Source organism: Solanum verrucosum, unplaced genomic scaffold (assembly GCF_900185275.1).
Source record: "Solanum verrucosum unplaced genomic scaffold, falcon-dt-bn FXZP01000275.1, whole genome shotgun sequence".
NCBI lineage: Eukaryota > Viridiplantae > Streptophyta > Magnoliopsida > Solanales > Solanaceae > Solanum > Solanum verrucosum.
This window is the reverse complement of record NW_026020738.1, coordinates 719044-729234: the sequence shown is the minus strand read 5'-3', so window position 1 is coordinate 729234 and position 10191 is coordinate 719044. Positions and strand designations below refer to the sequence as shown.

Sequence of the window (10191 nt, the reverse complement as noted above, 5' to 3'; positions counted from 1 at the left end):
TACAATTTTCTCTCACTTTATACAAACACAAACACACTTTATACACTTGTGTTTGTATAAAAAACGAGAGAGGCGAGGGAGAGAACGAGAGTGGCGAGCGAGATTCACTAGGAGAGAGGTGAAATAGCAACAGTTTGCTATGAGGTACAATTAAATCAAACTATATTTATAGTATTTAATTTGAATTAATAATTTGTTATTATATACAATTTTCCCTAATTTTAATGGGTCGGGTCTAATTAGAATGAGTTACATAAATTCATGTATAAGTTAGGTAAAAGAACCAACAAAGTCTCAATTTACGGTTGTTAAACTTAACTAGTCAATTTCAAACTTTCTCAAAGTCCAAATTAATTATACCTAGTTCTTTTTATAAAAACAATAGTACGAACAATTTTAAGTAAGATCAATAATGTGGGACCAACTCCTATAGTTAAAAGAAATTTTAATTAATAAATTAAGCATATAGTCCATAAAAAAGTCACAAGCTAATTTTTCTATGTTTGCCATTACGGAGTTAGCGCTAAATAGTAGTAATATAATATATATATATACATTTTTTCCTAAGGAAATGATTACTTGTGGCCTTATTATAAGGTTTGACATTGCAACATACGTCCAAAATCATACAAGTTTGTGAAGTTTATTATATAAAAAATATAAACATTTTATTTCATGTTTTTCTCATTTCTTATTTATTTGTTGGTTCTTTTTACAATATAGTCTTCTAGAAGCAATGATGAACTCACTGTAACTTACTATGTAGCAGCACATGGTGCTTACAATATTTTTAAATGAGATAAAAGGGGGGAATGAAAAATTAAATAAAAAATTGAACTCTATGAATTCTTTTATTTTGATTTTGATTTTGAAATTTCAACATTTTTTTGGATTTCATGCAATAGGCGACATAGTTTGAAGTTTAGGGTTATTGTAATAATTTTAAATTAATATATAATGATAACTGAATTTACATTTAAATATTTATAAAATTTTAATGGAATTTTTAATATATATTCACAATACGAGCAAAATCTAGGAGTTGGATGCGCCCATGATCCTATGAATCGTTCTATTGATTTTAAATAAATTTTTTAACTTCATAAATATTTTCTTGATTTTGAAACTTCATTAAATTCTTGAACCCCAAATATCCATACTTAGTTTTGACGCTCCGTCAATTTTTCAAATGGAACTTACATAAATTTCATTAGTTTGGTGTCTTCAAATACGTTGAGGTACATGTATCTCAGATACATGAGGTCAAATTTAAGTGTGATTTGTTCTAGATACATTGTATCCAAGTGGATTCACATTTATCTAAAATATATAGCAAATCTCGCTCGACTCTCTCCCAGCTCATTCGTCACTTTTTCATGTATCTGGCATCTCAGATACACATGAATCACTCTGGATACATATAAATACATGTGTCTAGTGTGTATTTAGTGTGATTCGCTTGTATCTAGGATACATACGAAGCTCGCTCGCTTCTCTCCCTATTTTTTGTGTATTTGGTAGCAAAAAGACATGTAGTAATTCTACTTCTGCTTTTTTTAAGAAACATAAATTTTTAGTTTCTTTCCAACAGTAGAAAAATTGATTTGCTTCCATTCAAAAACAGTTTTAAGGATTTTTCAAATACTTAATTTTTCAAAAAAAGATTTTTTTTTCTCAAAAGAGAGAGAGACTTTTGACCTCCCAACAACAATGTCAAACATGCTCTAAGTGTAAGATACGTAGGAAACTTTTAATTAGAGGTAGGATACATTATATTTTAAAATTATTAGTAATAATAATAATATATATAATAGTGTAGTATATCGAATTACGTAGGTTTTCCATTTTTGAACCTCATGAATCCTTCCTTAGCTTTTCACTTGTAAATACTTCAAATTTCAAAAGCATTTGTTAGAGTTATTATGCGTTTTAATTGAGAGTATTTTGTCCCAAAAAAATGGCTAAATGTTAATAGCTTTTAGAAAGAAAACTTATGTGATATACCAACTTAACCTCACTAATTATCCATTTTAGGAATACTTTTAACTAATTATAAAAAATAGCTAGATTTTTATTCGTAACAGATTTTTACGATATGTTATGTACCTATGTATTTGTAAATATTATCCTTTTTTAAAAATAAAATAAAAAGATATTATAAGTGGCTATTTGCCTAGTTCATCCCTCCTTTTTGTCCAATCACATTCTCGAGAACTACATAAAATCTGTCCCATTAACACAAATCTGTTAATTGGGCCAAGCCCTTGTCAAAGCAGAAAAGCAGAGTCCATTGTGAAAATTAAGTATAATAAAGTATAGAAACCTCAATAATTTAGGAGCTAATTATATATTATTTTTCGAAAGTTTTCTAAATTACAATAATTTTGAATTTTTCAAAATTTTCGGATGCATTTCTTCTTCTTCCGATACATAGCAAACGATGCATAAGTTATGCATCAGATACATAACTATAAACAAGATTCATACTGATTTAGGTTTGAAATAATTGAAGTTATGTATCACCAATAACATTTATACTAGATATATTGTACACAAAACAAAATTGTAATGTATCTGATAGAGATGGGGTGAATGTATTCAGAAGTTAAGCGAGAGAGAAGGAAAAAAAGGGAATTTTTATAATTAATTCAAATAGTAGGGATTTTTAGAGATTATATTATCTTAAATCGTGTAATGACATAATTTTCTCGAAAATTAAGGTAGAAACTTACGATCCATCTAGTTTATCAATATGATCGTACATCGAAGTATACATGATGTATACATTGAACATATATATATATATGCACACATATACATATAGCATCTATGTATTTAATATAAAATACGCATTACTTGTATAATTTTTATAAATTAGATGACCCAAAGTAATTTTCTAAAATTATGTTTGAAGATATATAACCAAGTTGCTTTAATTTGAATCTTGTTATATATCAAGAAAAAGTACTCAATGTCGCTTGAACTGTCAACTTAGATTATTTATTATTTAAAATATGAAAATAGTTGAATATTTTTGGATTAAGTGTATAGTTTAAGAACATGAATTTAATATATATGAATCATAATTCATAAGTCATAACTATGTGATACTCCAACTGTTCATTAAATTAAATTATATTAATTAAAGATTTGACTTGGAAAGGCATGATAATTTTTTAAAATGAACCAAAATATTACTAACTTTTCTTTATTTGTTTTTACTTTAATAATTGTGAATGAGAGAGGTTTAGGGTTAGCCGGAGAATTGATCAATTTACCCTTCTCATTTTCATAGTATTATATATTATATATAATTATATTAGTTCATTCTTTTAAAAAAATAATAATAAAAAAATATATCTAATATGCCAATAGCTAGGGGCCTTGTTGATCGAAGATTTATATGTAAGCTGAGATATATTTATTTCTTGATTTTATGATTGATATTACACTAGTACTATACTTGTCTAACAAGAGTTGTCTCAAAATCAAATATGACATTAGGTATTAATTACTCCTTTTAAGGTTGGAGTGTGACACATAATAATTAAGTCAAATCAATAAATACTTGATCAATTAAAAGAAAAAAAAATTACAACTAGCATGAGATCTAAGGGAGGCCCTACTAAAGTAATGTTTCAAGATTCACTTTTAGGACACGATTAGTTACGAAAATTCTGTATTGTGCACGGGTTCAATATTTGTCACAATTTTTTTTAAAAATGACATTAATTAAATGATATGAAAGCATCTCTGTAAAATAAATATCTAATAAATATTAAGTATTAAAATCTATAAATTTTAAGTGGTATTGATTAAATGATTTGAAATTTTAACTTTGAAATAAATTATAATATATATTTGTGTGGTAGTAAATCATATCATTTTTTTGAGCATAGAGATGCATAATTAAATATTTTTCTTCATCGATTATTAATTTTTACTAACATTCAAAATAGTAAAATTATAAGTAAAGACAACTAAAGTGGAAATTATACACTACTTAAATTAAAGTAAAACAAAAGAAATAATTTTTTAATTTTTTTTCTCAAAAATGCCCTTACTGAAGCAAACACTTTAAAGAAAATGTGCCTACTTCAACTTGAAACTCTCCTATATATATTTTTTATTTAGGAGGAAATATCAAATTGCTGGCAAATTTTGTTAATTTGCTACATCACACATAATCTAGTTAAGTTAGGATACAAAGTCAATAGAGTAATTGGATTTTTTTTATATCCGTTTTTGAAGTAGGATTAATTTAGATTTATTTGGAAAGTTTCACTTATAAAATAAAGGGCTCATTATTAAACATGACTCTAAATATTTGGAATTCCAACTCAAAACTTCGGATTAAATATTGATAAATATTTATCACTCTATCACAATTTTTTTTATTATCAATAATTCAAGTTTAGTTGAAGGGGAAAGAACTAAAATGCTTTTTTTTTTGTTTTAATTAGTGCTTATCAACTACTATCTTTAACACTTTAATGACTCTATCTTTAATTAATGGTTTGAGTAATAATTCTTGTCTACCTTGATTGAGAGTATTAAAGCAATTTTATAATTATTTAAGTTAGTGATTACATAAAGATTTATTAAGGATGACAACATTTTTAGTTTGTTAAAGTACTAAGACATATTTTTTGTTTTTATACTTGTAAAATTATTTAGATAGAACAAATTGATTATGTTAAGTCAGACATGTATATATTGGACATTAGATAATTAATTATTTTCATAATAATGCATTTTACCGCTTAAAAATTACTTATTTTTCTTTTGTTACAATAACCAAATAAATTAATTTAAATCTTAAAAATCAACTTAATAATAAAAAAATTAAGCATTTCAAGTAAAATGGGTTTATTGGTGAGGATTGATACCTCATTTTTACTTGTTCACTGGTGATTGACATATTACCTTGATATTTCATTTTATAAGAAATAAAAACGATATTTTTCTAACCTAAAGTTTTAAAAAGATGAAAAAGAAATTGCTCATGTTTCAACATCATACTAAAAGCCAAAAGAATAAGGAATCAAATATGCCTTTCTACAACTTTCCTATGTACCCTATATTAAATTGTGAAATAATATCTTTTATTGCTTTTATTTTACAAAATATAATTGTTAAATAATACGAGAAAATGAAGAAAATGGTCCTTATATTTGAGGGTAGATTTAAACAATTCCTTGAATATACACATAACAATTTTTTAAAGTATGTTAAGAATTAATATTTTAATTTTCATAAAATATTAATCAAATCCCAATTAGTTAAATTTGACGAAATCTATATATAAACAAAATTAACAGAAACTCTTATTTAGAGGTACACTTTTGTAATTTCTCCTATTTTTGATTTATTTTTAGAATTTGATATAATATTTTGAGATGTAATTATTTTTATTTATATTTTTCAGTATCTAATGTTATATTCTGTGTTGTATATATTAGAATTTGATGAAACTTTTTAAATTTTTATAGATTAATTTTTTTCTTATCGTTTTCGTCGAAGCTTGGACTATAGATTATTAAATATTTCACAAATTTTAAGCAAATATAAAGGACCAAAATTCATCACATACTTAAAAAAGGACTATTTCAAATTTTACCCTTTAAAACATAATGGAAACATTTTGTCATTTTCTAGAAATAAATAGTAATATAAAAAAAAAAGAGTTTTTCTAACCAAAAAGACAAAAAAAGAAAAAAAATAAATCAAGTGAATTTATATTTATAATTACTGATAAACTACATAAAATATATTTCTGAGATCGTGCAAAAGCCACCATTTTTCTTCTTCTTTGGTTCGAATTGTGAGAGAGAAAGAAAGGCAAAGAGAGAAGAAGACTATGAGAAGCAGAGCTTTCAAAAAACACAGTTTCTGCTAACAATCGATCGATTAGACTCTACCCTTTTCAGGTTTTCTTCTAACTGTTTTTTTCTTCTCAAGTTATGAGTTGAAAGTTTGATAAAACTGCTAAGGTTTTAATCCTTGATTGTTTTTGTTTTTGTTTTATGTTTGTTTTTTGCAAGAATCTTGGTGAATTAAGACCCCTTTTGAAATCTGATATCTGGGTCAATTTTAGTTCTTTTATTTGGTTAAGAAAGATGGGTTTTTTTTCCCCGCAAATCTTACAGATGACTGAATTGGATTCATTTTTGAAGAGCTTGGAACTAATTTTCTGTATTAGAATCTCAAGAATAGTGGGAATATGATGTGGGTTTTGGGTTAATGAGTTAACAATGGTGGTTTAGATTGGAAGATTGGAAATGTTGGAGCTGGCATGCTAGTTTGGGTGTACCTCGAGTCCTCGACTAATTCCATGGGATAATACTTGCCGCATCGCATCAATAACAAGTATTAGGTAACTCTGTCCATTAAGGCTAGGACAAATGGAAAGAAATCTTCCTCATGGTTCTCAACCTACTTGATTGACCACTAAGCAATACCTGCGGGTGCCTGAATTTTATTTGTTTGAACTGGAGTGTTTTTTGTTTGGTTAGGGATTGTATGGTAGAGTTGGGATAGTTGTGAGATTTAGTGAAGCCCTTGTTTTTATAGAACTTCTTTGGACAAAGTATTGAGTAGTGGAATTAAGCTGATGAATTGCAGCAGAATAGATATAGAGGATAAATATAGACGACCCAAACTAGTTTGTGATTAGGGGAACTGAAGAATCTGATACGGAGTTGCTCCTTTTGAATTCAAGAGTAGTAAGTTGATCGGAGGTTCGGTTGAATGAGATTAGGACTTGAAGCTTGTTGCATGTAAACTTAATTGGATAAGCTTTAGTGTTAGTATCAGCACAATGAGGTTTGTGCAAGGTAAAGCTGCAATCGATTGGTTTGATTCATATAAAGGATCTGTAGTAAACATAATGCTGAAGTTTTCCAATGGCTTCTATCATATGTGTTATAAATAGCGTATCTAAGCTTCAAAGTGGCTTTAGCATGTTGCCCTTGACCCAAATTTAAAGCCACTATAGACTACAATATCCTCTGAGATTGACAATCAGTCATCTCAAGTCCTAGTGACGAAAACACTCTTTAATAGGTACCAAAGTCCAATTGGAAATAATGTAAAAAACTAAAACAATGGGAAAGAAAAATCATCGTCCATAGTATATATAGATAAAAGGACGCTGTTGAATATTAGTCAACTTAAAAAAAAGGTGAAAAGTCTATTGATTGGTGTCTAAAGAGGCTTGTCTGACTGAAAGTAACCTTCAAAGAAGGGGTATACAACTTTGCAAAACAGCTTGAGGACAACAACCATCTCTTTCTTCGTTGTAAATGTACTTCTCAGATTTGGAACTTTGTCTTAAAACATTTTGGGGGGAATGCCAAAACCACCCTACAATTTTTGCAAGATTGGCATCAAATAGGCATGTGAAGGTCCTTGAACAACAGCTGGTACACCATACCAACAACAGTTTGGTGGTTGTTTTTTGGAAATAAGGAATGATAGGTTATTTGAAGACAAAAGAAATACAGTTATTAATGTCAAATACCTCTGTATTTTTTTGCATAGTTTTTGGTGTAACATGGCAGATGTATATGCTTCTCACCCTACTGCCATGATTGGCTTTATTAGCACTTGACACACATGCAATGGTTCCTTTTGTTGTAACTCTACTGACATCAATTTTTGCTGGTTTTATTATATATGTTATTTAACTCTTTACCAATAATAAAAATTCTAACTTCAAAACAAACTTATGAACCATTCAAATGCCTCTACGTCAATAACAATAAGAGAGATATTAGGAAACATGAAACATCCAAATGATTTTCTGACAATGCTTTTGATTACAGTCAGAATAAAAAAAAAATGAAATTATTGGTCTCTATTTACTGGTTGATAGACGTATAATATTAGTTACATAAGCATCTTGGCCATAGATCATCAAAATAATGAAATCAAGAAAAAATAAAGGAAGAGACTAGATTGTGAGAAATATAAGAGAAATATTATTGAATTGTGTATCTACATTATTATAGTGGGACCCTTTTATAGACACTATATTACAATCCTTTTCCAAGTAGGATTTATATACTATTTCCATATTCCTATTCTAACGCTCCCCCATAAGCGGGTGCATACAAGTCATATGTAACGAGCTTGCTACAGATGTAATTGTTATGAGGACCGAAGAGGGACTCGGTGAAGAAATCTACAAGTTGATTACTCAACTTCACAAATTTTATAAGAATATCCGATGAGAGTATCATTTCTCTAACAAAGTGATAGTCAAGCTCAATGTGCTTAGTCCTGTCATGAAATACTGAATTTGGTATGATATGAAAGGGCCCTTGATTATACTATTTTAGTATAATGGGGTGATGATAGACTGTGATAACTCAAGAAAGTATATTGAAGCTTTGTTTAACGAGTGAATCGTATACCTTTTTGAAGAGCAATCACTTGTCTAGGAGGCAGCAAGTCCGCAGTAGGGTCAAGGTCCAACACATGACATGAATCATCTGGGCCTAATGCTGGACGTGGACAATGATGATAACATGAGATGTAGAAGTAATAGTGGATTCCTCAAAAGGTATAGGTAAGATCTGAGATATGAGTAAGACCTTAGAGATATCAGAATGATCAGAAGATGTATAGTAAGATTGAGATTCAAAGAATATGACATTGGCTAACTAACAGAAGGTTTTGACGAGATCATGTGAATAGCAACACTACCTTTTTTGAACTTGAGAGTAACCAAAAAAGACACAGTTGAGAGCACAAAGAGCTAATTTATCTTTTTTTTTGAGGCTAAGTTATGAACAAAACATGTGCTGTTAAAGATACGGTGGGGATGGAGTAGAGATATGATTGAGGAAACAATATGGTTTAGGGAATCTGATTCTTAATGAAAGATGAGGGCATTCTATTAATTAAATAACAAGATGTGGACTGCATCACCCCAAAAACGCAACGGAACATGGGATTTAATGATAAGAGTGCGAGCAGTCTTAATGAGATACATATTCTTTCTTTTTGCTACCCCGCTTTGCTGAGTAGTGTATAGACAAGGTGTCTGGTGAATAATTTCTTGGTGAGTTATAAACTCCTGAAATTGTGACGATAAGTAGTATAAGGCATTATCACTACAAATAGTACGAATAGAAACACCAAATTGATTTTGTATTTGAGCACAAAAACTGAAATGTAGAAAATAACTCAGAATGATCTTTCATTTAGAAAATCCAAGTACACCTTGAATTTCATAAATGAAACTAACAAAATAGCGAAATTCTAAGGTTGAACCGACTCTACTAGCACCCTAAATATTTGAATGAACTAATGAATAAATAGACTTTGAACTACCCTTAGCACTACGTGAAAATGTAGTTGGGAGGGGTGTATGTTCCATAAGTTGACATGATTCATAATCTAATGTGGATAGACTAGACAAACTAGGCACCATCTTCTTTAGCTAGCATAGACTTGCATTTGTGATCTAGGTCCAGAGGATTTGTAATGGAGCATGCTGTGGAGGAGTTTGAAAAGGTAGGAGAGTAAAGGCCTTGTGATTCATGTCTTGTGCCAATTGTTTGTCCCGTACTGTAGTCCTGTATGAGAAAAAATCATAAAAATGTTATGGCACAATGTAGAGCATACATCAATCGACTAACAAATGCAAGATTAAAAGGACAACTAGGGACATAAAGAACAAAGTTAAGAGTGGCAGAAGATAGAGGTTTGGCTTGCCAACTCTTTCTGGTTTTGTTTGGATTACATTTGCTAAAGCCTGTCCACAACCCACGATCCAAAAGTACTAGATTGTGAAACACAAGCAAGCAATTACCAACAACAAAAATATTAGGCTGAGCAACCGACACTACTTGTTGAGATGTCTGCTTACTTGCTCGATAATGAAAAAACTCATCATATTCTGTTTGAGCAACATAATGATTATTGGATGGTTGATCAAGCTTAGCAACAGAGGCTGCTTGTGGAGATGTTTGCTTACTTGCTCGATATTGAAGGAATCGAAGGAACTCATTATTTTGAGCAATAGGATTATTATTGGGTGGTCGACCATGTAGAGTCTAACATATGTTACAAGTATGTTTAAGCCTATGACAAGAACTACACTTGGGTCGAGATTTTCCAAAACGACCTTTTCCTCATCAATTCACCACAGACTAAGATGTTCATTTTTTATGGTTGAGATGC

General features: G+C 29.4%; 2 protein-coding genes across 3 annotated transcripts in view; both read left to right on the top strand.

Annotated features, from left to right (window-relative positions):
- Nucleotides 1-5823: 5823 nt before the first annotated feature.
- The window catches only part of LOC125812685 (uncharacterized), a 46628-nt gene continuing 42260 nt past the window's right edge, over nt 5824-10191 (top strand). The window contains exon 1 of the mRNA XM_049492175.1: nt 5824-5930. The gene's annotated coding sequence lies outside the window, so the exon portion shown is untranslated. The remainder of the gene's footprint in view (nt 5931-10191) is intronic.
- Nucleotides 5850-10191, top strand: part of LOC125812687 (tRNA(His) guanylyltransferase 1-like) — an 81737-nt gene continuing 77395 nt past the window's right edge. For both annotated transcript variants that reach the window (XM_049492178.1, XM_049492177.1), the window contains exon 1: nt 5850-5930. The gene's annotated coding sequence lies outside the window, so the exon portion shown is untranslated. The remainder of the gene's footprint in view (nt 5931-10191) is intronic.